We start from the raw sequence: 27,736 nt of genomic DNA, 5'->3' as shown, positions 1-27,736 counted from the left end.
AGCGGTGCCGGGACCATGTGATTCGGCTCGCTCGGCTGTCCTCCCCCCTCGCCCCTGCAATCCTGGCTCCCTCCCCTCGCTGTTTCCAAGGGAGGGAGCAGCCTGCAGGTGCCGCTGCTGCCGGCGGTGTGCGCCGAGCTGGCGGCCCCTCTTGGCGCGGGCGGCGTCTCTTTGTGGATGGAGCCCGGCCGGAGGGTGGAAGCAGAGCGGGAAGCCTCGCTCTCATCTCCCGGGCCAGAGGGGCGCGAGGCTGAGTGACAGGCGGCTGAGCGCGAGCCGGGCTCAGGAAGCGGAGAGGCGAGAAGGAAGGAAGGACCCGGCCGGAGAGACACAGCCAGAGGGAGAGTCTGTGCTCGCAACTTCCACAGAGCGGGGTAAAAAAAAAGCTGACTTTCCTTGTCCATATGTATTTATCTTCAGTTGGAACCTGTGTGTTTTGATTTGGCCCTAGTGATTTGGAAACATGACAAACCCAGAGGGACCCGTGTTGTATCTTCAACATCACCCCTCCCCAGCACCAATTCCCCTCACTCGCTCGCTTAGTGTTCACTCAAACTAATGCATTTATGTCTTCATGAAACTTGGAGTGAACAAAGTTTGCATTTGTGATTTTTTTCCGTTTGTGTTTATTTGTCATGACTGACTGTTTTTCCGGGCTGCAGATGCCATTCTCTTTTAAAGGATGCTCTGTCGCTTTATTTCCTCCCGCCTCCCCGCCCATTTATCTTCGCATTTGGGTATACATTTTGGTACACATTGCATTCCATTGCCCCCCTCGCCCTTCTCCTGAGTGCTGAAATACAGTTGGTTCTCTCAGTGTATGCAGCCAAATTCCAGGGGCTGTTAGATAATGTTCAGCAGCTGGAACCTTATGCTCATTTTGCCTCCTAACATGTTGCATTGCTGTTGTATGTGGCCAAGATTGCACAGGGCAAACCTGTGGGCCCTATCAGGTTTGTGTGTCTCAGTGCCCTGATCTATACTGTGTTTATTTGTCCACTGGGCCATCTGGGGAAATGAGGACAATTCATTAATCTAATTGTAGAAGACGGTCTATCTCCAGCATCTTCTCGAGACAATTCGAGAAGTGCTGGTGTTGATGACACCAACATTCTGAGATGAATAACAAAGTGTGAGGATCCTGACCAATGTAGAGAGCAACTGAGAGTGTTTACAATTTGTGTGTTGAGGGGAGAGCTAATGCAACATCTTGAACTACTGAATATCCTAAGTTTATAGAATCTGAATAATTCTGATAGGCATTTAGATTTGTGCACGGCAGATTAACGTTAATGTACTGTACAATTAAATTTTATAGACTGACACTGCTGGTGACTAATAAATAAATTGCCTTTGGAGACAGAAAAGGTGGATATAGTTAACAAACCCAAGATCGAGATGGATTGTTTTTCAGCAAATGCAAATGTTTGAGGGCAATATAAGAATAAGTCGTATTTACCAACTTTGGAGCCAGTCTTATGGCCACAGTTTCCAACCAGGAGGCATGGACAGACATTCAAAAGGGAAAAAGTGAACAGCCAGTTTACATCATAACATTGTGCAGAGGATGGTGAATATATGGAACTGTCGTCTGGGACCTCAATGGGGTGAATAACTAATTAAAGAGAAACCTGGATGAATATTTGCTCTAGAGTTTGAAGAGCTTGAATAATTTAAGGGACACTGTGTGACCGACCTTTACTATTTTTTTATTTCTATCCAAACTGATTCTACGTCTTGCTTTTTTTGAATCAAGGTCCTCGCTCACTACTGACTACATCCTTCATTAACAGAGCTACCTCCCCACTTTTAATCTTTATTATTGTCACAGTAAGCTTACATTAACATTGCAATGAAGTTATTTTACCAAGTTTCCTAACTTTTTGTCAAAATGTCAAGTACTCTTCAATATTTAGGGCCAAGCCTTGGTCATCCTGCAACAATGTCTCTGTGATGGCTATCAGGTCATACACATTTATTTCTATCTGTGCTAATCATTCATCTACTTTGTTAGGAGTGCTGCGTACAGGCAGCACGGTTGTGCAGTGGTTAGCATTGCTGCATCACGGCGCTGTGGTACCAGGTTCGATTCCGGCTCTGGGTCACTGTCCTTGTGGAGTTTGTACGTTTCCTCGTGTTTGCGTGGATTTTGACCCCACAACTCAAAAGATGTGCCGGGTAGGTGGATTGGTCGTGCTATATTGCCCCTCATTGGAAAAAATGAATTGGGTACTCTAAATTCTTTTTCTTTTAAATGAGTGTTGTGTACATTCAGATAAAGCACCTTTAACTGTCTCTTTCCCATTTTTTTCACACTGAGTTCATCTGCTGGTGCACTCTTAAATTTGTACTCTCTGTCCCTTCCTACCACACTCTGGTTAACATTGCCCAAATCGCGACTCTTCTACCTTGTTGTTTCTCTTTGATTTGCTACATCTCCTCTCACATGATCCCTTCCTGACCCACTCAACTATTGAGTTGAAATCCCTCTCCACCACCCTAGTTATACAACTCACCAGACACTGGCCCCAGCAATGTTCAGGAAGACCACCCCAATTGTACAGCTCCCACTTTCCTCAGTACTGGTACCAGTGTCCCATGAATCGCAACCCATTTCTCCCACAGCTGTGTTTGAACCAGCCATTCATCTTATTTACCCAATTCGTTCATGGCTCAGGTAATAATGCAGAGATTATTACATTTGAGGTTCTGCTTTTTAATTTGGCCCCTCGTTGCCATAATCCCCAAGCAGAACCTCTTTCGTAGTCATGTCTGTGTCATTGGTACCAATGTGGACCATGACCATTGGATCCACAGCCTCCTGGGCCCGCGCTCTCGATTGAGATCTGTACCTATCCCCCGACTACTGTCACCGACCACCTCTGCGTCCCTCTTAACTTCTCCCACTTGAGTGGCTTTCTGTACCATGGTCAGTTTTTTGTTATTCGTTAATGAGGCATGGGTATTGCCGGCTGTGCCAGCATTTATTGCCCATCCCTAATTGCCCTTGAAGGGCAGTTCAGAGTCAACCACATTGCTGTGGATCTGGAGTCACATGTAGGCCAGACCCGGTAAGGGTGGCAGATTTCTTTCCCTACCCTAAAGGGCATTAGTGAACCAGATGGGTTTTTACCGCAATCAACAATGGTTTCATGGTTATCATTAGACTTTTAATTACATATTTTTATTGAATTCAAATTTCACCATCTGCAGTAGTGGGATTTGAACCTGGGACCCCAAGTACTCTGGGTCTCTGGATCTCTAGTCCAGTGACATTACACTAAGCCACTGCCTCCCCACCCTTTCATCCATACTGGCTTTTCTTTTCGTTAAATTTAAAGTGCCCAATTCCTTTTGTTTCCAATTAAGGGGCAATGTAAGGGCCAATACACCTTCAGAGAGTCGCGAACACAACCCAATCCATAACACAAACCTGCCTCCCATCCAACTACACCTCCCGCTGCCTGGGGAAAGTGGGCAGCATAATCAAAGACCCCTCTCACCCGGCCTACTCACTCTTCCAACTTCTTCCATTGGGCAGGAGATACAAAAGTCTGAGAACACGCACAAACAGATTCAAAAACAGCTTCTCCACTGTTATCAGACTCCCAAACGACCCTCTTGTGGACTGACCGGTTTAATACTACACTCCTGTATGCTTCACCTGATGAATGAAATGAAAATGAAATGAAAATCGCTTATTGTCACAAGTAGGCTTCAAATGAAGTTACTGTGAAAAGCCCCTAGTCGCCACATTCCGGCGCCTGTTCGGGGAAGCTGTTACGGGAATTGAACTGTGCTGCTGGCCTGCCTTGGTCTGCTTTCAAAGCCAGCGATTTAGCCCTGTGCTAAACAGCCCCTGTGTCTATGTCTATGTATTTATATTGTGTACCTTGTGTTGCCCTTTTATGTATTTTCTTTTTATTTTATTTTCATGTACTAAATGATCTGTTTGAGCTGCTCGCTGAATACTTTTCACTGTACCTTGGTACACGTGACAATAAACAAATCCAATCCAATTCAATCCTAACCTGCACATCTTTGGGTTGTGAGGGTGAGACCCACGCAGACACGGAGAGAATGTGAAAACTCCACACGGATAGTGACCCAGGGCCGGGATCGAACCCGGGTACTTGTTGCCGTGAGTAAGCAATGCTAATCACTGTCCCGCCCCTGCAAGAGCCTTTAACCTGTTGGACAATTGCAAAAGGCTGAAGCTCCTCCACTTCTACCTTCTGAAGCCCCGTAGCTGCCTCACTCACAGTCACATCCTCTTGTCCCTGACTAAATGAGAAGATCCTATCCTAATGGGTGTGACTGCCTCCTGGTACAAAGTGCCCACTAACTTTACCCTCCGTGCTGCATCACAGTGTCTGCAGCCTCCAGTTCAATGACTCTGAGCAGACGCTCCTCAAGCTAGGGGTACTTCCAGCGGACGTGTTTGCCCTAGATATCACCGGCACCCAGGAGCTCTCACATTCTTCAGCTGAAAAACATTACCTGCCCTGCCATATTTATTAGGAGTTGGGTGACGCAGTGGTTAGCACTGCTGCCTCACGGCACCAAGGACCCAGGTCACTGTCCCCGTGTCTTGGGTCTCACCCCACAACCCAAAGATATGCAGGGTAGGTGGATTGGCCATGCTAAATTGCTCCTTAATATGAAAAATGTGTGTGTGTATATATATGGTGTTAATTTTTAAATGAACATACCCTACTACTCAAACTTTACTACTGCTTGTCAACTGTACTAATACTAATGAAACCTTACAATTGCTAATAAACCACACGTGTTCTCAAAGAAAAGCAAGGAAAATACTCCCTAACCAATCATTTATCTATTTCACTGTGATATCACACTGAATGCAGTCGTTCCACGATTGAGCTCGCCTTTCATGAAGTCTTTTTTAAAAAAAATATATTTTATTGAACTTTTTTTTCCCAAACAACAATTTTTTCCCTCTTACAAAGCAAACGTAACAGTAAAGAAATTTTAACAATACACAAATAACTAAACCCCATAATCGTTTGACATAAACTAAACTAACCCCTCCCCCCCCCCCCCCCCCCCCCTCACCCCTGGGTTGCTGCTGCTGGTCATCTGTCTTCCCTCTAACGTTCCCCTAGGTAGTCGAGAAATGGCTGCCACCGCCTGGTGAACCCTTGAGCCGATCCTCTCAGGGCAAACTTTATCTGCTCCAGTTTAATGAACCCCGCCATATCGTTTACCCAGGCCTCCAGTCCGGGGGGTTTCGCCTCCTTCCACATGAGTAGGATCCTGCGCCGGGCTACTAGGGACGCAAAGGCCACAACGTCGGCCTCTTTCGCCTCCTGCACTCCCGGCTCATCCGCAACTCCAAATAGAGCTAGCCCCCAGCCTGGTTTGACCCGGGCCATCACCACCTTCGAAATCACTCCCGTCACTCCCTTCCAATACCCCTCCAGTGCCGGGCACGCCCAAAACATATGTGCGTGGTTTGCCGGGCTTCTGCCACACCTCCCACATTTGTCCTCCACTCCAAAGAGCCTGCTCAATCTTGCTCCCGTTATGTGTGCTCTATGTAGCACCTTGAATTGAATCAGGCTAAGCCTGGCGCATGAGGAAGAGGAGTTTACCCTGCTTAGGGCATCAGCCCACATACTTTCCTCAATCTCCTCCCCTAGCTCCTCTTCCCACTTTCCTTTTAGTTCGCCCACCGACTCCTCCCCTTCTTCCCTCATCTCTCGGTATATCTCTGACACCTTGCCCTCTCCGACCCACACCCCTGAAAGCACTCTGTCCTGAGTCCCCTGTGTCGGGAGCAGCGGAAATTCCCTCACCTGTTGTCTAGTAAACGCCCTCACCTGCATATATCTCAGGAAGTTTCCCCGGGGCAACTTATACTTTTCCTCCAATGCTCCCAAGCTCGCAAAAGTCCCATCTATAAATAAATCTCCCACCCTCCTAATTCCCAACTGGTGCCAGCTCTGAAATCCTCCATCCATTCTTCCTGGGGCGAACCTATGGTTGTTCCTAATTGGGGACCACACCAGGGCTCCCCGCACCCCTCTCTGTCGCCTCCACTGTCCCCAGATATTCAATGTTGCCGCCACCACCGGGTTCGTGGTAAACTTTTTTGGCGAGAACGTTAGCGGCGCCGTCACCAGCGCCTCTAAACTCGTCCCTTTACAGGACTTTCTCTCCAGTCTTTTCCACGCCGCTCCCTCACCCTCCATCATCCATTTACGTATCATTGCCACGTTGGCGGCCCAATAGTAATCGCCCAAGTTCGGTAGTGCCAATCCTCCTCTGTCCCTGCTACGCTGAAGGAACCCCCTCCTTACTCTCGGAACTTTCCCTGCCCACACGAAGCTCGTGATGCTCCTGTCTATTTTATTGAAAAAGGTCTTAGTGATTAGTATAGGGAGACATTGAAATACAAATAAGAACCTCGGGAGGACCATCATCTTAATTGCCTGCACCCTGCCAGCCAGCGACAGAGGCTGCATGTCCCACCTCTTGAAGTCCTCCTCCATTTGTTCTACCAGCCGTGTCAGATTAAGTCTGTGCAAGGTTCCCCAGCTCCTAGCGATCTGAATCCCCAGGTATCGGAAGTTTCTTTCCACTTTCCTTAGAGGCAGGCCTTCTATCTCTCTACTCTGGTCCCCTGGATGTATCACAAATAATTCACTCTTCCCCATGTTTAGCCTATACCCCGAGAACTCCCCGAACTCCCTCAACATTTGCATAACCTCCATCATCCCGCCCGCTGGGTCCGACACGTATAATAATAGGTCATCTGCGTATAGCGAGACTCGGTGTTCCTCTCCCCCTCTAATCACCCCTCTCCATTTCCTGGAGTCTCTCAACGCCATGGCCAGAGGTTCAATTGCCAACGCGAACAACAATGGAGACAGCGGGCATCCCTGTCTTGTTCCCCTATATAGTCAGAAATACTCTGATCTTTGTCGACCCGTGACTACACTTGCCGTTGGGGCCCCCATAAAGAAGTTTGACCCAGCTAATAAACCCGTTCCCGAACCCAAACCTCCTTAACACTTCCCATAAATACTCCCACTCCACCCTATCAAATGCCTTCTCTGCATCCATTGCCGCCACTATCTCTGCCTCCCCCTCCACTGGGGGCATCATCATCACCCCTAATAGTCGTCGCACGTTCACATTCAGTTGTCTCCCTTTTACGAACCCTGTCTGGTCTTCGTGCACCACCCCGGGACACAGTCCTCTATCCTCGATGCCAGTACCTTTGCCAGCAATTTGGCGTCTACGTTCAATAATGAAATAGGTCTATAGGACCCGCACTGCAACGGATCTTTATCCCTCTTCAAAATTAGCGATATCGTCGCCTCCGACATTGTCGGGGGTAAAGTCCCTCCTTCCCTGGCCTCATTGAACGTCCTCACCATCAACGGGGCCAACAAGTCCACATATTTTCTGTAAAATTCCACCGGGAACCCGTCTGGTCCCGGAGCCTTCCCTGCTTGCATGCTCCCCAGTCCCTTAATAACCTCGTCCACCCCAATCGGTGCCCCCAGGCCTACCACCTCCTGCTCCTCCACCCTCGGGAACCTCAATTGATCCAGGAACTGCTGCATCCCCTCCTCTCCCTCTGGGGGTTGAGACCTATACAGTCCCTCATAAAAGGCCTTGAACAGCTCATTTATCTTTCCTGCTCTTCGCACCGTGTCTCCCTTTTCGTCTCTAATTCCTCCTATCTCCCTCGCTGCTGTCCTCTTTCGCAATTGATGAGCCAGCAGGCGACTAGCCTTTTCCCCATATTCATACCTCCTCCCCTGTGCCTTCCTCCACAGCACCTCCGCTTTTCTGGTGGTCAGAAGGTCAAACTCCGTCTGGAGTCGTCTCCTCTCCCTGTACAGTCCCTCCTCCGGGGTCTCTGCAAATTCCCTATCCACCCTTAAAATCTCCCCCAGTAATCTTTCCCTTTCCTTGGCCTCTGTTTTCCTTTTGTGGGCCCCAATGGAGATCAGCTCTCCTCTGACCACCGCTTTTAGTGCTTCCCATACCACTCCCACAGGGACCTCGCCGACGTCATTGACCTCCAGGTATCTCTCGATACACCCCCGCACTCTTGCACACACTCCCTCATCCGCCATCAATCCCACATCTAATCGCCAGAGTGCTCTCTGCTCCCTTTCCTCTCCTAATTCCAGGTCCACCCAATGTGGGGCATGGTCCGAAACCGCTATGGCTGAATATTCAGTTTCTTCCACCCTAGAGATCAACGACCTTCCCAAAACAAAAAAATCTATCCGGGAGTACACTTTATGGACATGGGAGAAGAAGGAGAACTCCCGAGCCCTAGGTCTAAGAAATCGCCATGGATCCACTCCCCCCATTTGGTCCACAAACCCCTTAAGCACCTTGGCCGCTGCCGGCCTTCTTCCGGTCCTTGAGCTGGATCGATCTAGCCCCGGGTCCAGCACAGTATTAAAGTCCCCTCCTAAAATCAAGTTTCCTACCTCCAGGTCCGGTATACGCCCCAGCATCCGTCTCATAAATCCCGCATCGTCCCAGTTCGGGGCATATACATTAACCAACACGACCTCCATTCCCTCCAGCCTGCCACTCACCATTACATATCTACCTCCGCTATCTGCTACGATGTTCTTTGCTTCAAATGCTACCCGTTTCCCCACCAATATGGCCACCCCTCTGTTCTTTGCGTCCAGCCCTGAGTGGAACACCTGTCCCACCCATCCTTTCCTTAGCCTGACTTCGTCCACCCACTCTTTAGCCATTTCCTTTTGGATTTCCGCAGCAGCAACCCCCCCCGGCTAGATCTCTTTCTAGCGTGATTGCTCCCCCATATTACTTCCGTAAGTCAGCTGACTTCAACTGACCCCGGCTACTCTTGCTCACTCCTCGACCCCCCCCGTGTGGGGAACTCCCATCCGCCTTGCGCCTGTCTTCCCGCCATATTCTTTCTGGCGCGGGAACATCCCTTTACCTGACCCGCCTCTTGTGGCGCAGCTCCCTTTCCCCTTCCCCTCCCCTTCCTCATTCTCCATCTATGTCCCGTCTTTCCCCCCTCACCGGCGCCCACATTTCCCAATGTCTCCCCCCTTCCCAATTTACTTCTCTATTAACATCAACCAAAACAGTAACAATAACATTTCCTGCAGCATCAGTCCCTCAGTTCCGATCCAATTTCTCCTCTTTAATAAAGGTCCATGCTTCCTCCGCCGTCTCGAAATAATGGTGTCTCTCCTGATACATGACCCATAGTCTTGCCGGCTGCAGCATCCCGAACTTCACCTTTTTATGCAACACCTCCTTGGCTCGGTTAAAACTCGCCCTCCTTCTCGCCACCTCCGCACTCCAATCCTGGTACACCCGTACCACTGCATTCTCCCATCTGCTACTCCCCACCTTTTTAGCCTATCTCAGGGCCTCTTCTCTATCCTTAAGGCGGTGAAATCGCACGATTATCGCCCTGGGTGGTTCTCCTGCTTTTGGTCTTCTCGCCGGGATCCGATGTGCCCACTCCACCTCCAAGGGGCCCGTAGGGGCCTCAGCACCCATCAGTGAGCTCAGCATCGTACTTGCATAAGCTCCACAGTCTACTCCTTCCACACCCTCAGGGAGACCCAGTATTCGAAGGTTCTTCCTTCGCGCTCCGTTTTCTAGGGCCTCGATCCTTTCAGTACACTTTTTATGAAGTGCCTCGTGCGTCTGTGTTTTGACCGCCAGGCCCAGGTTCTCGTCCTCATTATCCGTCACCTTCTGCTCCACCACGCGGAGCTCTGTCTCCTGGGTCTTTTGTGTCTCCTTGAGCCCCACAATTGCCTGTAGCATCGGGGTCAGCACCTCCCTCTTTAGTAGCTCCACGCACCGTCTCAAAAATTCATCCTGCTCAGGCCCCCATGTCGCCTGCGCTATCTCCGCCGCCATCTTGTGCTTCTCCCTTTCTGTCTCTTTGGTCGACGATTCCTCGCGCTGCAGCCGCCGCCGCCGGTTTTTTCCTCCTTAGTTGGGGGGGGACTCCCTTCTCACTCACCCCACACCGGGTTGCGTCGCCCCAAAATTTCCCGTTGGGGCTCTTAAAAGAGCCCGAAGGTCCGTCGGAGCTGGAGCCGCCGAAACGTGTGGCTAGCAAGGCACCACCTCAACCGGAAGTGACTCATGAAGTCTTGCCGCTCTCTCCCTCATGCGCCTCTGATGAAGACTCGCTGCCCTCTCCTCCTTGCGCCTCATGAAGACTCGCTATCCTCCTTGCGCCTCATGAAGACTAGCCGTCATCTCCCTCTTGCCCCTCTCATGAAGACTACCCACTCTGTCCTTGCACTTCTCTTGAAGACTCGCTGCTCTCTCCCTTTTGCGCCTCTCACGAGGACTCGTCGCCATTTTCTCCCTCTTGCACCTCTCACAAGGACTCGCCGCGCTCTCCCTTTATTGCCTCTCATGAAGACTCGCCGCTCTCTCCCTCCTCTCATGAAGACTCGCCGCTCTCTCCCTCCTCTCATGAAGACTCGCCGCTCTCATGAACACTCGCCGCTCTCTCACTCTTATGAAGGCTCGCCGCTCTCTCATGAAGACTTACAGCTCTCTCACTCCTCTCATGAAGACTCGCCGCTCTCGCACTCTTATGAAGACTCGCCGCTCTCCCTCCTCTCATGAAGACTTGCCGCTCTCATGAAGACTCACCGCTCTCACTCTTATGAAGACTCACCGCTCTCTCACTCCTCTCATGAAGACTCGCCGCTCTCACTCCTCTCATGAAGACTCGCCGCTCTCTCACTCCTCACATTTAAAAAAAAAAAAAATTTATTGCGGTTTTCACAAAATATCAACAACAAAATGAAAAAGGAACCCAATAGAATTAAATACAGAACAAAATAAAACAACCCCCATGCCCCCTCCCCCTATACATGAATAATAAATTAACACCCCAAATTAACACAAAGCAAACATAGCAAAGATATACACCCCCTCAGATCCCCCAGTGCAAACAAACAAAAATAAAATAGAACCCCCCCCTCCCCCCCGGGTTGCTGCTGCTGACCATTGTCTACCGTTCTGCCAGGAAGTCCAAGAACGGTTGCCACCGCCTGAAGAACCCTTGTACCGATCCCCTTAAGGCGAATTTCACCCTCTCCAATTTAATAAACCCCGCCATATTGTTGATCCAGGATTCCACGTTTGGGGGCCTCGCATCCTTCCACTGAAGAAGAATCCTTTGCCGGGCTACCAGGGACGCAAAGGCCAGAATACCGGCCTCTTTCGCCTCCTGCACTCCCGGCTCCCCTGCAACCCCAGATATTGCGAGCCCCCAGCCCGGTTTGACCCTGGGTCCTACCACCCTCGACAACGTCCTCGCTATGCCCTTCCAAAACTCCTCCAGCGCTGGGCATGCCCAGAACTCATGGGTGTGATTTGCTGGGCCCACTGAGCACCTAACACACCTGTCCTCACCCCCAAAGAACCGGCTCATCCTTGTTCCAGTCATGTGTGCCCTGTGCAGCACCTTAAACTGTATGAGGCTGAGCCTCGCGCACGAAGAGGAAGAGTTCATCCTCCCTAGGGCATCTGCCCACATCCCCTCCTCGGTCTCATCTCCCAACTCCTCCTCCCACTTACCTTTCAACTCCACCACCGAGGCCTCCTCCTCCTCCTGCACCACCTGGTATGTTGCCGAGATCTTCCCAACTCCAACCCACCCCCCCGAGAGCACCCTGTCCTGTACTGTGCGTGGCAGCAGCCGCGGGAATTCCGCCACTTGCCGCCTGGCAAATGCCCTTACCTGTAAGTACCTAAAGGTGTTCCCCGGGGGGAGCCCATACTTCTCCTCCAGCTCACCCAGGCTAGCGAACTTCCCGTCCACGAACAGGTCCCCCAACCTTCTTATCCCTGCCCTGTGCCACCCCGCAAACGCTCCACCCGTTCTTCCTGGGGAGAACCGGTGGTTCCCCCGTAATGGGGTCCACACCGAGGCCCCAACTTCCCCCCCCTGTGCCGCCTCCACTGCCGCCAGATTTTGAGGGTAGCCGCCATTACCGGGCTCGTGGTATACCTCATTGGAGGGAGCGGCAGCGGCGCCGTTGCCAGCGCCTCCAGACTCGTACCCTCACAAGACGCCATCTCCAGCCTCTTCCATGCATCCCCCGCCATCACCCACTTGCGCACCATCGCCGCATTGGCGGCCCAGTAGTACCCACAGAGGTTGGGCAGCGCCAGCCCCCCCATGCCTACTCCGCCCCAGGAACACCCTTCTCACCCTCTGAGTCCATCGCGCCCACTCAAACCCCATTATGCTCCTGTTCACCCACCTAAAGAAGGCCTTCGGGATAAGAATGGGGAGGCACTGGAACAGGAACAAAAACCTTGGGAGCACCGTCATCTTAACTGACTGTACCCTACCCGCCAGGGACAGTGGCAACGCGTCCCACCTCTTGAACTCCTCCTTCATTTGCTCCCCTAGCCTCGTGAAATTAAGTCTATGCAGGGCCCCCCCAGCTCCTGGCCACCTAGACCCCCAAATACCTGAAGCTCCACTCTGCCCTTTTTAGTGGGAGCTCACCAATCCCCTCTCCTGGTCCCCTGGGCAAACCACAAACAACTCACTCTTCCCCATGTTGGACTTGTACCCTGAGAAATCCCCGAACTCCCTGAGGATCCTCATTACCTCCGGTATTCCCCCCCACCGGGTCCGCCACATATAGCAGCAAGTTGTCCGCATAGAGCGACACCCTATGCTCCTCCCCACCCGGCACCAACCCCCTCCAGTTCCTCGACTCCCTCAGTGCCATAGCCAGGGGTTCAATCGCCAGTGCGAAGAGCAGGGGGGACAGGGGACACCCCTGCCTCGCCCCTCGATGCAACTGAAAGTACTCAGACCTCCTCTTGTTCGTGGCCACACTCTCCATCGGGACCTCGTACAACAGTCTAACCTACCTGACAAACCCCTCCCCAAACCTGAACCTCTTCAGCACCTCCCACAGGTACCCCCACTCTACCCTATCGAAGGCTTTCTCAGCGTCCATCGCTACCACTATCTCTGCCTCCCCCTCCCTCGCCGGCATCATAATAACGTTCAGGAGCCTCCGCACATTCGCGTTCAATTGCCTCCCCTTCTCGAACCCCTGGTCTTCGTGGATCACCTGCGGCACACAATCCTCAATACTCGTCGCTAAGATCTTCACAAGCACCTTGGCATCTATGTTTAACAACGAAATCGGCCTGTAAGACCCACACTGCAGGGGATCCTTGTCCCGCTTCAGGATCAAGGATATCAGTGTCCGGGACATCGTCGGGAGCAAAGCCCCCCCCCCTTGCCTCATTGAAGGTCCTAACTAGCAACGGGCCCAACAGGTCCACATATTCTTTGTAGAATTCGACCAGGAAACCATCTGGCCCCGGTGCCTTCCCCGCCTGCATGCTCCCTATCCCTTTGACCAGCTCCTGCAGCCCAATCGGGGCCCCCAATCCCGCCACCAGTCCCTCCTCCACCTTCGGAAACCTGAATTGGTCCAGAAAGCGACCCATCCCTCCCTCCTCCAGTGGGGGCTCGGACCGATACAGTTCCTCATAAAAGTCCCTGAAGACCCCATTGATGCCAACCCCACTCCGCACCACACACCCCCCATCCTTAACTCCCCCGATCTCCCTAGCTGCGTCCCACTTCCGAAGCTGATGCGCCAGCATCCGACTTGCCAATTCCCCATACTCATAAATCGCCCCCTGGGCCTTCCTCCACTGCGCCTCCGCCTTCCTGGTGCTCAACAGGTCGAATTCGGCCTGGAGGCTTCGCCTCTCCCTCAACAGTCCCTCCTCAGGCACCTCTGCATACCTCCTGTCTTGCCTCTCCCTCTGCTCCCTCCTCTCCTTGTGGGCCCTAATGGAGATCAGCTCTCCCCTAACCACCGCCCTCAGCGCCTCCCAGACCATCCCCACTCAGACCTCCCCGTTATCGTTGGCCTCCAGGCATCTCTCTATGCTTCCTCGGACCTGCTCACTTATTTCCTTGTCCGCCGACAGCCCCACCTGCAAGCGCCACAACGGGCGCTGGTCCCTCTCCTCCCCCAGCCCTAGGTCTACCCAATGCGGGGCGTGATCCGAAATGGCTATCGCCGAGTACTCGGTATCCTCTACTCTCGCTATCAGCGCCCTACTCATAATAAAAAAGTTCGATCCAGGAATAAGCCTTATGAACATGTGAGAAGAATGGAAATTCCCTAGCCCCCGGCCTTGCAAATCTCCAAGCGTCCACCCCTCCCATCTGGTCCATAAACCCCCTCAGCACTTTAGCCGCTGCCGGCTTCCGACCCGTCCTAGACCTGGAGCGATCCAATGCCGGATCCAACACCATGTTAAAGTCCCCACCCCCATTATCAGGCCCCCCACTTCCAAGTTTGGGATCCGACCCAACATGCGCCGCATAAAACCCGCATCGTCCCAGTTCGGGGCATACACATTGACCAGTACCACCCTCTCCCCTTGCAGCTGACCACTTACCATTACGTACCTGCCGCCATTGTCTTGTCACAATGCTTGACGCCTCGAACGACACCCTCTTTCCCACCACGATCGCCACCCCCAGATTTTTGGCATTCAGCCCTGAATGAAACACCTGACCTACCCGCCCCTTCCTCAATCTTACCTGGTCTGCCACCTTCAGGTGTGTCTCCTGGAGCATGACCACATCCGCTTTCAGCCCCTTCAGGTGCGCGAACACCCGGTCCCGCTTGACCGGCCCGTTCAGTCCCCTTACATTCCGGTTACCAGCCGGATCAGGGGGCTACCCGCCCCCCCCTCCCCCGCCGACTAGCCATAACCCCTCCTTGGCCAGCCACGCGCCCGCACCCCACGCCCAGTCTGTTCCTCACGGCGGCAGACCCCTGTCCCAACCCCCTCTACTCGCTCCAGCTCCCCCTTGAACATACCAACAGCAACCTGGAACCCCTGCTCCCCCTCAAGCTAGGACCCCTCCTCGCTGCTTTGCTCCCCCCATTGCACTCCCGCAAGTCTGCTGACTCCGGCCACTCCTGCCTCTCCTTCGACTCCTCCCATTGTGGGACATACCCTCCTCCTCCATTACCCATTAGCAGGCTCTCCGCCTCCCCCTTACATCCCCACACGGGAAACAACCCTCGCTTCCCCGCCCTGGCCCCACAGCCTTCAGCGTGGGAAAAAGCCTGCGCTTTCCACCTGCCCGGCCCCGCCACTTTTGATGCAGCTCCTTTTACAGGCCCAGTCCCCTCACCCCCGACCCAGGCCTCCCCCTCCCCCGCAGGGCCCCATCCCCCCCTACTGGCCATCCACACCTACTCCATTTACTTACCCCACTCCAAGAGTCCACCTGACAGACCCAACCAAAACAGCGCCCAACCCACCCTAACCACCCACACCGAACCAAAAAGAAACAAGAGCACAGAACCCCCCCTCAAAATGTGACACCAACAGCAATCCCCGACCACCCATCCCGACCCTCAGTTTGTGTCCAGCTTCTCGGCCTGAACAAAGGTCCACGCCTCCTCCTGGGACTCAAAATAATGGTGCCGGTCCTTGTAGGTGACCCACAGTCACGCCGGCTGGAACATGCCAAACTTCACCCCCTTCCTGTGCAGCACCGCCTTCGCCCGGTTGTACCCGGTCCTCTTCTTCGTCACCTCCGCACTCCAGTCCTGATACATTCGAACCTCCGTGTTCTCCCACCTGCTGCTCCTCTCTTTCTTGGCCCACCTGAACACGCACTCCCGATCAGCGAACTGATGAAAATGCACCAGCACCGCCCACGGCGGCTCGTTAGCCTTGGGCCTCCTCGCCAGCACTCTCTGTGCCCCTTACAGCTCCAGGGGCCCGTGGAAGGACCCCGCTCCCCTCAGCGAGTTTAACATGGTGACCACATAGGCCCCCACGTCCGACCCCTCCAGCCCCTCCGGGAGGCCCAGGATCCGCAAATCCTTCCGCCCCGACCGAGTCTCCATCTCCTCGAACCGTTCCTGCCATTTCTTGTGGAGCGCCTTGTGCGCCTCCATCTTTACCACAAGGCCTAAGATCTCGTCCTCGTTGTCGGAGATCTTTTGTCGGACCTCGCGGATCGCCACCCCCTGGCCGTCTGTGTCTCCAGCAGCTTGTTGATAGAAGCCTTCATCGGCTCCAGCAGGTCCGCTTTCATCTCCCTGGAGCAGTGCTGGATAGCCTCCTGCTGCTCCTGCACCCACTGCATCCACGCTGCCTGGTCCCCGCCTGCCGCCATCTTGCTCTTCTTCCCTCGCACTTTCTTTGGGTTCACCACCACTTTTTTAGTCGCCCCGCACCTGGTCCAAGCCATACACTGTCGGGCAAATATTGGAATCATCTTCCCACACTGGGAAATGTCGAAAAAATGCCGTTGGAGGCCCTGAAAAGAGCCCAAAACGTGCGACTTTGCTCTGCATAGCCGCAACCGGAAGTCCCTCTCACTCCTCTCATGAAGACTCGCCGCTCTCTCACTCCTCTCATGAAGACTTGCTGCTCTCTCCCTCATGTCTCTCATGATGTCTCACCACGTTCTACTCTCACGCCTCTTATGATATCTCATTGCTCTCTTCTCACACCTTTTCATTAAATTTATTTTAAAAAAAAAAACATTTAGAGTACCCAATTCATTTTTTCCAATTAAGGGGCAATTTAGCGTGTTCAATCCACCTACCCTGCACATCTTTGGTTTGTGGGGGCGGAACCCACACAAACTGGGAGAATGTGCAAACTCCACACGGACAGTGACCCAGAGCCGGGATCGAACCTGGGACCTCAGTGCCGTGAGACTGCAGTGCTACCACTGCGCCACCGTACTGCCCCTTCCTTTCATTAAGTTAATGGAATCTTTACGCAAAGATGTAATGAGAACATTTTTAGCAACTGAAAATCTAATAGAGTCGTCAGCACAGATTCCAAAAGGAGACACCGTGCTTGGATTATCTTATTGGATTTTTTAAAGAAGTAACAAAGAGCTGGTGAGGGTAATGCAGTTGGTGCAATATATATTGATGTTTCAAAGTACCTTTGCTGTGGTGCCAATACTCAAGACGTAGGAAATGAATGATGGATCATGGGACAGGTAGCAAGAGTGGTGAGCAAGCTGGTTACAAAGCGGAGAGTCTGGATTAAGTTTAACCCTACTCATTGGCAAATGACGAGACGTGGGATTTCTAAGGGATCGGAGCTGAGATCACTGGTGTTCACAGCTTACATTAATGATTTGGATTTGGGAATCAAAAATAGAATTTCAAAATTTGCAACTAAGACCGAATTGAGGGCTGTATTTAATTTAAAGGAAGAATACAGCAAAATACAGGAAGACAATATATTTTTTATAAATTTAGAATCCAAATTTATTTTTTTCCAACTAAGGGGCAATTTAAAGTGGGCAATCCACTACCCGGCACATCTTTTGGGTTGTGGGGGTGAAACCCACGCAAACACAGGGAGAAAGGAAGACAATCTTACAGAATGCTTGTGTAGTTGGCAAATTAATCCCAACATTTTGGTACGAAGAATAAGGAAGCTATATTCTACCTTGATAATTCTACATGGGGTAGAGGATGCTGATACACAAACCATCAAAATCACAGTTTAATAAAGCCATCAAAAAAAAGGAAACTGAACACTGGGTTTAATTTCTAGAGGGTTCAAATTAAAAAGCAGAGAACCTGTATTACACTTGTAGACCACACTTGAGTAGGATGCACAGTTCTGGTCTCCAAATTATAAAATAATATGGAGGCATTGAAGAAGCTTCACGAGGATGAGAGATTATCCCTATTAGAAAAGGCTGAACAAACGGGCTTTTTTCTCCCCAAAGTGCCCTGACCGAGGTCTTTTTGTGAATGGTAGGCGAGCTTGAAGAAAACACTTGCACTGGTGGGTGAGACCAAAGCTGGACGTTCCAACTGCAAGATGGTCACTAATAAATCCAATGGGGAATTCAGGAAAATCTATCTGTGAGTGGTTAGAATATGGATGTGCGTCCACAAGGAGTAGTTTATGGAACTAACACATTGGATAAGAAGGAAGTTAGGTAAGAACACGAGGGAAGGGGCTGCACGGTGGCACAGTGGTTAGCATTGCTGCCTACGGCGCTGAGGACCCGGGTTCGAAGTAATTGGGTACTCTAAATTTTTAAAAAAAGAACACGAGGGAGAAGAGATTTGAAATATGTGCTGATAGGGTTAGTTTAATATGGTGTTGGGGAGGACCTGGTGTTAGTTGGGGCCCTCCAACCACTGGTCCTTTATTATCTTGTTCTGAATTTCTTGATGCTCGCCGTGAGGGGTTGGAAGTGGCTGACTGTGGCAAATCATTCCCCCCTCCCCCGCCAAGGGTCCCGTGGGCTTCGGGGAGGCAGCATGGTGGAAGTGAAGGTGCTTCATTCGTTGGAATGTTTGCGAGATCTTGAGGAATGTTCGGCAATCCTGTCAGGACATTGGCCTTTACTTTTTTTAAAATTTAGAGTGCCCAATGTTTTGATCCAATTAAGGGGCAATTTAGTGTGGCCAATCTACCTACCTTGCACATGTTTGGGTTGTGGGGGTGAGACCCACACAGACACGGGGAGAATGTGCAAAGTCCACACGGACAGTGACCCAGAGCCGGGATCGAACCCGGGTCCTCAGCGTGCCAAGGACAGCAGTGTCTACTGAAACATCCAGGATTCTTCAATAATCCTGCATGTTGCTTTACTACTTGTGATTATCTGTTGTCCTTTCTCCTGGCAAGGGGGTGCAATACGTGAGCACGAGAGTGAGGTTCATCTGTTATCCTCTTCTGGCAAAATCCATATTGAGTCAATTATGTGATACGTGGTCTGTGCACAGTTTGACTCCTTTTTCTTTTACAATATGCTGTAATCCTTTTTTTCCATAAATTTAGAGTGCCCAATTCATTTTTTCCAATTAAGGGGCAATTTAGCGTGGCCAATCCACCTACCTTGCATATCTTTTGGGTTGTGGGGGTAAAACTCAAGCAGACACGGGGAGAATGTGCAAACACCACACAGACAGTGACCCAGAGCCAGGCTAGAACCTGGGACCTCGGTGCCGTGAGGCAGCAGGGCTAACCCACTGTGCCACCGTGCTGCCCCTATGTGCTGTAATCCTTGCAGTTATGGGAAGGGAGTGCATTTTGGACACTCATTATCTCATTCATAGTGAAGATGAGTGGAGCCACGGCAGGGTGATGGGTGGATGGTTGGTGTGAAGTTGGGTTAATTAAGACCTCGTGAGATTGAGGATCTACCCACAGTCACAGCTAACGGTATTGAGTTTTTATTTTGTTTTTTGTTATTTTGAATTTAAGAATCCTTGTCTATCGCCTTCGCTGGCCTGGGCAAATAACGTATCCTGGGGAGGACTGGATTCTTTCTGACTCTTATTGAGTTTGGCATTAACTTTTAGAACTATTAGAAAAGGATGAAATGAGTGACAGCCCACTCCGAGATGGGCTTGGGTAATCCTTGATTGATTTGTTGAAGAGAGGGTCTGTATACCATGCCGTTGGGAGCCCTTCTTTCATATAGGGTGGATTTGGTGAGGCAGATAGGTGCCCTCGTCCAAGTGGTCTTGTATGGTAGTTTCCTGAGTGCCCCCCTCATTGAGGTTGGGTTTTCCTTCTGGAAGCAGTGGTTGTACCTCTGCTGAAGTGTTGTTGTTCCCTTAATAACCTTCTTGTGACACTGTGCAATGTAACGCAGTGGCTAATGTTCCTACATCAGCTTGGACATTCTTCCCTTGGGGATTTTTATTCTTCTCTTCATCTGGGTGAGCAATGCGGCGCTATAGTTGGTATCCTGTTTCCCCCTGGAGCTTGGGATGTACCTTCTCGAAGGGCTTATTTATTAATTTTTTAAAAATATGTTTATTCAAGTTTTTCAATAAGTTCGAGAAAGGAAAGAAAATATACATAAGAAAAGTAAAAAGGGGGCAGCATGGTGGCCTAGTGGTTAGCACAGCTGCCTCACGCCGCTGAGGTCCCAGGTTCGATCCCGGCTCTGGGTCACTGTCCGTGTGGAGTTTGCACATTCTCCTCGTGCCTGCGTGGGTTTCGCCCCCACAACCCAAAAATGTGCAGAGTAGGTGAATTGGCCACGCTAAATTGCCCCTTCATTGGAAAAAAATAATTGGGTACTCTAACTTTATTTTAAAAAAGAAAAGTAAAAAGGGGAGGCCTTACGCCATCCCCTCCAACAACTTAACCCACTAAACAATCTAACAAACTGAGAGAAAAAATGGGGCAAACGCCCCTTACAATAATAAAAGCAAGCCAAAACCCCCCCCTCCCCTCCCCCCCCCCCCCCCTCCCCCTTCATAGATTCATAGAATTTACAGTGCAGAAGGAGGCCATTCGGCCCATCAAGTCTGCACCAGCTCTTGGAAAGAGCACCCTACCCAAGGTCAATACCTGCACCCTATCCCAGTAACCCAACCCAACACTAAGGGCAATTTTTGGACACTAAGGGCAATTTATCATGGCCAATCCACCTAATCTGCACATCTTTGGACTGTGGGGGGGAAACCGGAGCACCCGGAGGAAACCCACGCAGACACGGGGAGGATGTGCAGACTCCGCACAGACAGTGACCCAAGCCGGAATCGAACCTGGGACCCTGGAGCTGTGAAGCAATTGTGCTATCCACAATGCTACCATGCTGCCCCGTGCTGCCTCTTCTCCCCCTTGGGTTGCTGCTACTCCTGACCTCCACCTAACGTTCCGCGAGAAAGTCTAGGAACGGTTGCCACCGCCTGGAGAACCCCAACACAGACACTCGCAAGGCAAACTTTATCCTCTCCAACTTGATGAACCCTGCCATGTCATTAATCCAAGCCTCCACGCTTGGGGTTTCGCATAATGTGGAGACATTAGTAGGATCCTCCTCTGGGCTACCAAGGACGCAAAGGCCAGAACTCCGGCCTCTTTCGGCTCCTGTACTCCCGGCTCCTCTGATACCCCGAATATTGCTATCCCCCAGCTCGGTTTTACCCGAGTATCCAAGACTTTGGACATAGCCTTTGCGAAGCCCTTCCAGATCCCCTCCAGCGCTGGGCACACCCAGAACAGATGGGTGTGATTTGCTGGGGTCCCTGAGCATCTCCTGCATCTGTCCTCCACCCCAAAAAACTTACACATCCTTGCCCCTGTCATATGTGCCCTGTGAACCACTTTGAACTGGATCAGGCTAAGTCTGGCGCAAGACGAGGAGGAGTTAACCTTACCCAGGGCCTCCGCCCACAAGCCCTCATCCGGTTCCTCACCCAGCTCCTCCTCCCACTTGCCCTTCAGCTCCTCCATCGAGGCTTCCTCCTGCAACTCCTGAAAGATCGGCGAGACCCTGCCCTCTCCCACCCATAAACCCGAGGTCACCCTGTCCTGAATCCTCCGTGCGGGAAGCAGCGGAAATTCCCTCACCTGCCTTCTCACAAACGCCCTCACCTGCATGTACCTAAAAGCGTTTCCGGGGGGTAACCCATATTTCTCCTCCACTGCCCCCAGGCTAGCAAAAGCCCCATCAATAAATAGGTCCGCCATCCTTTTAATTCCCACCCGATTCCAGCTCAGGAATCCGCCATCTATCCTGCCCGTTGCAAACCTATGATTATTCTGTATTGGGGACCAAATTGAGGCCCCCAACTCACCCCTGTGCGTCTCCACTGCCCCAAGATCCTCAGAGTCGCCGCCACCACCGGGCTCATGGTGTACCGTGTCGGCAGTAGCGGCAAAGGTGCTGTCACCAACGTTCCCAAGCTAGTGCCCACGCATGACGCCGCCTCTAATCTTTTCCACGCCACCCCCTCTCCCTCCATTACCCATTTCCGAATCATTGCCACATTGGCTGCCCAGTAATAACTACACAAGTTCGGTAGCGCCAGCCCACCCCTGTCCCGACTACGCTCAAGAAACAGCCTCTTGACCCTTGGGGTCTTACTTGCCCATACAAGCCCCATAATGCTCCTGCTTACTCACTTGAAAAAGGCCTTGGGGATGAGGATGGGCAGGCACTGGAACACAAACAGGAACCTAGGGAGGACTGTCATCTTAACGGACTGCACCCTGCCCGCAAGGGAGAGTGGCAACACGTCCCATCTCCTAAAGTCTTCCTCCATCTGGTCTACCAACCGCGCCAAATTAAGCTTATGCAGAGTCCCCCAACTCCTGGCCACCTGGATACCCAAATACCATAAACTCCTCTGCATCCTCTTGAGCGGCAGCTCCTCCTGCCCCCTTTCCTGGCCCCTCGCATGCACCACAACGAGCTCACTCTTCCCCACGTTAAGTCTGTAGCCTGAGAAGTCCCAAAACTCCCTAAGGATCCGCATGACCTCTACCATCCCCTCCACTGGATCTGCGATGTACAAAAGCAGGTCATCAGCATACAACGAGACCCGATGTTCCTCCCCTCCGCAGAACAACCCCCTCCAGTTTCTAGATTCCCTCGACGCCATGGCCAGTGGCTCAATTGCCAAAGCAAACAACAGAGGGGACAGGGGGCATCCCTGTCTCGTCCCACGGTACAACCTAAAATATTCTGATCTCCGCCGGTTCGTAGATACGCTCGCCACCGGAGCCTGATATAACAATTTGACCCACCCTGTGACCCCCTCCCCGAACACACACCTACCAAGCACTTCCCATAGGTACTCCACTCCACCCGATCAAAGGCCTTCTCCGCATCCATTGCCGCCACCACTTCTGCCTCCCCACCCTCCGAGGGTGTATCACTCCCGGGACACAATCCTCAATCCTTGTGGCTAGGACCTTTGCCAGCAACTTGGCATCTACACTAAGGAGCGAGATCATAGAACGATACAGCGCAGTACAGGCCCTTCGGCCCACGATGTTGCACCGAAACAAAAGCCATCTAACCTACACTGTGCCATTATCATCCATATGCTTATCCAATAAACTTTTAAATGCCCTCAATGTTGGCGAGTTCACTACTGTTGCAGGTAAGGCATTCCACGGCCTCACCACTCTTTGCGTAAAGAACCTACCTCTGACCTCTGTCCTATATCTATTACCCCTCAGTTTAAACCTATGTCCCCTCGTGCCAGCCATTTCCATCCGCGGGAGAAGGCTCTCACTGTCCACCCTATCTAACCCCCTGATCATTTTGTATGCCTCTATTAAGTCTCCTCTTAACCTTCTTCTCTCCAACGAAAACAACCTCAAGTCCATCAGCCTTTCCTCATAAGATTTTCCCTCCATACCAGGCAACATCCTGGTAAATCTCCTCTGCACCCGCTCCAAAGCCTCCACGTCCTTCCTATAATGCGGTGACCAGAACTGTACGCAATACTCCAAATGCGGCCGTACCAGAGTTTTGTACAGCTGCAACATGACCTCCTGACTCCGGAACTCAATCCCTCTGCCAATAAAGGCCAGCATTCCATAGGCCTTCTTCACAACCTTATCAACCTGGGTGGCAACTTTCAGGGATCTATGTACATGGACGCCTAGATCCCTCTGCTCATCCACACTTCCAAGAACTTTACCATTAGCCAAATATTCCGCATTCCTGTTATTCCTTCCAAAGTGAATCACCTCACACTTCTCTACGTTAAACTCCATTTGTCACCTCTCAGCCCAGCTCTGCAGCTTAGCAATGTCCCTCTGTAACCTGCTACATCCTTCCACACTGTCGACAACACCACCGACTTTAGTGTCGTCTGCAAATTTCCTCACCCACCCTTCTGCGCCTTCCTCTAGGTCATTGATAAAAATGACAAACAGCAACGGCCCCAGAACAGATCCTTGTGGTACGCCACTTGTAACTGAACTCCATTCTGAACATTTCCCATCAACCACCACCCTCTGTTTTCTTTCAGCTAGCCAATTTCTGATCCACATCTCTAAATCACCCTCAATCCCCAGCCTCCGTATTTTCTGCAATAGCCTACCGTGGGAACCTTATCGAACGCTTTACTGAAATCCATATACACCACATCAACTGCTCTACTCTCGTCTACCTGTTCAGTCACCTTCTCAAAGAACTCAATAAGGTTTGTGAGGCATGACCTACCCTTCACAAAGCCATGCTGACTATCCCTGATTATATTATTCCTATCTAGATGATTATAAATCTTGTCTCTTATAATCCCCTCCAAGACTTTACCCACTACAGACGTGAGGCTCACCGGTCTATAGTTGCCGGGGTTGTCTCTGCTCCCCTTTTTGAACATTTGCTATCCTCCAGTCCTCTGGCACTATTCCTGTAGCCAATGATGACATAAAAATCAAAGCCAAAGGTCCAGCAATCTCTTCCCTGGCCTCCCAGAGAATCCTAGGATAAATCCTATCAGGCCCCGGGGACTTAGCTATTTTCAGCCTGTCCAGAATTGCCAACACCTCTTCCATTCGTACCTCAATGCCATCTATTCTAATAGCCTGGGTCTCCGCATTCTCCTCCACAACATTATCTTTTTCCTGAGTGATTACTGACGAAAAATATTCATTTAGTATCTCGCCTATCTCTTCAGACTCCACACACAACTTCCCATCCCTGTCCTTGACTGGTCCTACTCTTACCCTAGTCATTCGCTTATTCCTGACATACCTATAGAAAGCTTTTGGGTTTTCCTTGATCCTACCTGCCAAATACTTTTCATGTCCCCTCCTTGCTCGTCTTAGCTCTCTCTTTAGATCCTTCCTCGCTACCTTGCAACTATCCATCGCCCCAACTGAAACTTCACACCTCATCTTCACATAGGCCTCCTTCTTCCTCTTAACAAGAGATTCCACTTCTTTGGTAAACCACGGTTCCCTCGCTCTACGCCTTCCTCCCTGCCTGACCGGTACATCCTTATCAAGAACATGCAGTAGCTGATCCTTGAACAAGCTCCACTTATCCAGTGTGCCCAACACTTGCAGCCTACTTCTCCAACCTATCTCCCCCAAGTCACGTCTAATGGCATCATAATTTCCCTTCCCCCAGCTATAACTCTTGCCCTGCGGTGTATACTTATCCCTTTCCATCATTAACGTAAACGTCACCGAATTGTGGTCACTGTCCCCAAAGTGCTCTCCTACCTCCAAATCCCACACCTGGCCTGGTTCATTACCCAAAACCAAATCCAACGTGGCCTCGCCTCTTGTTGGCCTGTCAACATATTGTGTCAGGAAACCCTCCTGCACGCACTGTACAAAAAACGACCCATCTAATGTACTCGAACTATATCTTTTCCAGTCAATATTTGGAAAGTTAAAGTCTCCCATAATAACTACCCTGTTACTTTCGCTCTTATCCAGGATCATCCTCGCCATCCTTTCCTCTACATCCCTAGAACTATTTGGAGGCCTATAGAAAACTCCCAACAGGGTGACCTCTCCTTTGCTGTTTCTAACCTCAGCCCATACTACCTCGGAAGATGAGTCCCCATCTAGCATCCTCTCTGCCACCGTAATACTGCTCTTGACTAGCAGCGCCACACCTCCCCCTCTTTTGCCTCCTTCTCTGAGCTTACTAAAACACCTAAACCCCGGAACCTGCAACATCCATTCCTGTCCCTGCTCTATCCATGTCTCCGAAATGGCCACAGCATCGAAGTCCCAGGTACCAACCCATGCTGCCAGTTCCCCTACCTTATTTCGTATACTCCTGGCATTGAAGTAGACACACTTCAAACCACCTACCTGAACACTGGCCCCCTCCTGCGACGTCAAATCTGTGCTCCTGACCTCTATACTCTCATTCTCCCGTACCCCAAAACTACAATCCCGGTTCCCATGCCCCTGCTGCATTAGTATAAACCCCCCCAAAGAGCACTAACAAATCTCCCCCCCCAGGATATTTGTGCCCCTCAAGTTCAGATGTAGACATCCTGTCTGTAGAGGTCCCACCTTCCCCAGAAAGAGCCCCAGTTATCCAGAAATCTGAATCCCTCCCGCCTGCACCATCCCTGCAGCCACGTGTTTAATTGCTCTCTCTCCCTATTCCTCATCTCACTATCACGTGGCACGGGCAACAACCCAGAGATAACAACTCTGTTTGTTCTAGTTCTGAGCTTCCATCCTAGCTCCCTGAAAGCCTGCCTGACATCCTTGCCCCCTTTCCTACCTATGTCGTTAGTGCCAATGTGGACCACGACTTGGGGCTGCTCCCCCTCCCCCTTAAGGACCCGGAAAACACGATCCGAGACATCACGTACCCTTGCACCTGGGAGGCAACATACCAAACGTGAGTCTCTCACGCTCCCACAAAATCTCCAATCTGTGCCCCTGACTATCGAGTCCCCAATTACTAATGCTCTGCTCCTCTCCCCCCTTCCCTTCTGAGCAACAGGGACAGACTCCGTGCCAGAGGCCCGTACCCCAAGGCTTACCCCTGGTAAGTCATCCCCCCCCCCCCACAAGTATCCAAAGCGGTATACTTGTTTCTCAGGGGAACAACCGCAGGGGATCCGTGCACTGACTGCTTCTTCCCAGTCCCTCTTACAGTTACCCATCTATCTCCAATCTTTGGTGTAACTAATTCCCTAAAGCTGCTATCTATGACCCCTCTGCCTCCCGAATGATCCGAAGTTCTTCCAACTCCAGCTCCAGTTCCCTAACTCGGTCTTGGAGGAGCTGGAGATGGCAGCTGGAGCTGGAGATCGGCCTATACGAGCCACACTGCAGCGGGTCCTTGTCCCTCTTGAAGATCAGCGAGATCAGCGCCCAAGACGTTGTCGGGGGGAGAATCCCTACCTCCCTCGCCTCGTTGAAGGTTCTCATCAGCAGCGGACCCAGCAGATCCACAAACTTCCTGTAGAATTCGACCGGGAACCCATCAGGCCCCGGGGCCTTGCCCGCCTGCATACTCCCCAACCCTGTAACCAGCTCCCCTATCCCAATCGGGGCCCCCAGGCATTCCACTTGCCCCTCCTCCTCTCTCGAGAACCTCAACTGCTCCAGGAACCTCTGCATCCCCTCCTCCAGGGGGTCTGACTTATACAGGTTCCCATAAAAATCCCTGAATACCTCGTTTATTATAGCCGAAATTCGCACCGTGTTCCCCCTTTCGTCCTTGATTCCTCCAATTTCCCTCGCCGCCTCCCTCTTACGTAGCTGCTGCGCCAGCATCCGGCTCACCTTCTCCACATATTCCTATACTGCCCCCTGCACCTTCCTCCACTGGGTCTCAGCTTTCCCCGTGGTCAACAAGTCAAATTCCGTTTGGAGGCTCCGTCGCTCCTTCAGCAGCCCCTCTTCAGGGGAATCCGCATACCTCCTATCCACCCTTAATATCGCCCCCACCAACCTCTCCCTCTCCATCCTCTCTTCTCCCTGTGAGCCCTAATTGAGATGAACTCTCCCCTAACCACCGCTTTCAGAGCCTCCCAAACCACCCCAACCGGTACTTCTCCATTATCATTGGCGTCTATGTATCTCTGAATGCATCCCCGGACCTGCCCACAAACATCCTCATCTGCCAACAGTCCCACATCCAAGCGCCACAACTGGCGCTGGTCCCTTTCCTCCCCCAACCCCAACTCCACCCAGTGCGGGGCGTGGTCCGAAATCGCTATGGCCGAATATTCCGTTCCCTCCACTCTTGGAATCAGTGCCCTGCTCACCACAAAGAAGTCTATCCGTGAATAGGCCTTATGCACGTGGGAGAAAAAAGAGAACTCTCTGGCCGCCTGCCTAGCAAACCTCCATGGATACACTCCCCCCATCTGATCCATAAACCCCCTGAGAACCTTGGCCGCAGCTGGCTTCTTGCCCGACCTCGACCTGGACCGGTCCAGCGCCGGGTCCAGTACCG

General features: G+C 51.6%; 1 protein-coding gene across 2 annotated transcripts in view; it reads left to right on the top strand.

The window, feature by feature from the left end:
• Nucleotides 1–229: 229 nt before the first annotated feature.
• The window catches only part of casp8ap2 (caspase 8 associated protein 2), a 68,219-nt gene continuing 40,712 nt past the window's right edge, over nt 230–27,736 (top strand). For both annotated transcript variants that reach the window (XM_072499760.1, XM_072499759.1), the window contains exon 1: nt 230–374. The gene's annotated coding sequence lies outside the window, so the exon portion shown is untranslated. The remainder of the gene's footprint in view (nt 375–27,736) is intronic.

This window comes from Scyliorhinus torazame, chromosome 4, assembly GCF_047496885.1.
Source record: "Scyliorhinus torazame isolate Kashiwa2021f chromosome 4, sScyTor2.1, whole genome shotgun sequence".
NCBI classification, from domain to species: Eukaryota; Metazoa; Chordata; class Chondrichthyes; order Carcharhiniformes; family Scyliorhinidae; genus Scyliorhinus; species Scyliorhinus torazame.
Note: the sequence above shows the minus strand (reverse complement) of the source record. Positions and strands in the feature narration are given on the sequence as shown.